The sequence below is a fragment of the Sinocyclocheilus rhinocerous genome, unplaced genomic scaffold (genome assembly GCF_001515625.1).
Source record: "Sinocyclocheilus rhinocerous isolate Xijiao unplaced genomic scaffold, SAMN03320098_v1.1 C36540301, whole genome shotgun sequence".
Taxonomy (NCBI): Eukaryota; Metazoa; Chordata; class Actinopteri; order Cypriniformes; family Cyprinidae; genus Sinocyclocheilus; species Sinocyclocheilus rhinocerous.
In genome coordinates, this window is record NW_015782787.1 from 1 (window position 1) to 1,267 (window position 1,267).

The following is a 1,267-nucleotide window of genomic DNA, read 5'->3' on the forward strand; positions in this document are numbered from 1 at the left end:
AATTGTAGATGCAGCACGGCACTGTGACCTACAGGTATAGCAAAATAAAAAATTAGTCATCAAATGTTAGTGTATATCTTCCACACGTAGTCTCTAAGGGGGCTTTTACACTGGGCACGTTTGCTGCGGTTTGAGCCCGGGCACTATTGTTCCTGGTGCCCCCCGCCATGTTGGTCTGGTTTCACACTAAACTTGATTCTATCGAACTCTGGTGTGTTTGCATTATCTTACGTCATCACAAACGTGCACAACGCATGATAGAAAACCGAACGTTGGTCAATATATTGTGTTTTTTATTAATTTGGTGCTATTATGCACAGCAGAGTAAACAACATGGGTTTACTGTATGTGAGGTGCATGTAGACGGCTATTTTGAGGAGACAGTGGATTACCATTCATTTGCCGCTCTGATTGCACTTGCTACATCGAATACACTCAGGCTCACTCTCGCTAGAATCCAAGGTAAATCAGCAACACTATCATCACCTATGTGTTTTATTTAAGAAAATACATTGTAATCTGCAAAATCGCATGCGCAAGTTACTTTACTTCCTGAACAAGTGCGCACCCGAGTCCGTGATGTTTTCATATTCACGCGAACCACGCCACAGTTCGAGTGCAACCGAACTCAGACCGTCTCCTTCAGGTAGTCTCGGGTTCGGTATCCCGGTGCGCACCCGGGTTCACCTGACAGCTTTTACATTAGCGATTTTTCATGGGAACCGTGCCCTGTTTCGAACTAAATTGCCATTGTGAAAGCCCCCTAAATCAAGCATCTTAGTAGTTAATTACATGGTCAAGCAGAATCTCCAAATTGTCCAAAATATTGTTGTGACTTAAAGTTTGTGTATTTACCAAAAGGTACGCATTGATCATACTTCTCGTACACTGAGTTTTGGCTCCGATCTGAACTATTCTACCAAAGAGGATTCTCCAGTAGGTCCGTTCCTACAGAACATGCCCTCTGAACAGATACGGAATCAACTCACTGCCATGTCATCCTCCTTGGCTAAAGCCATCCAGGTCATCAAACCTGCATCCATACTGGTAAGACCACTGCTAAGTTTAATCAATTATCTCTCTGCTGGTCAGTGTTATATTTCAGTATCATCATCAGCTCTAACTATGCCCACAGCAAGAACATGAGGAACAGAGTCAGCAGGCCATCACATCCTACCTGAAGAATGCCCGCAAAGAGCATCAGCGCATCCTTGCTCGCCGTCAAACGATTGAGGAACGCAAAGAGCGTCTGGAGAGCCTCAACATC

General features: G+C 44.4%; 1 long non-coding RNA gene across 1 annotated transcript; it reads left to right on the forward strand.

Moving 5' to 3' along the window:
• Positions 1–1,261, forward strand: LOC107736175 (uncharacterized). Its single transcript, XR_001639600.1, has 3 exons — positions 1–34; positions 862–1,047; positions 1,136–1,261. It is a non-coding gene; the product is annotated as an uncharacterized LOC107736175 (long non-coding RNA).
• The last annotated feature ends 6 nt before the right edge of the window (positions 1,262–1,267 follow it).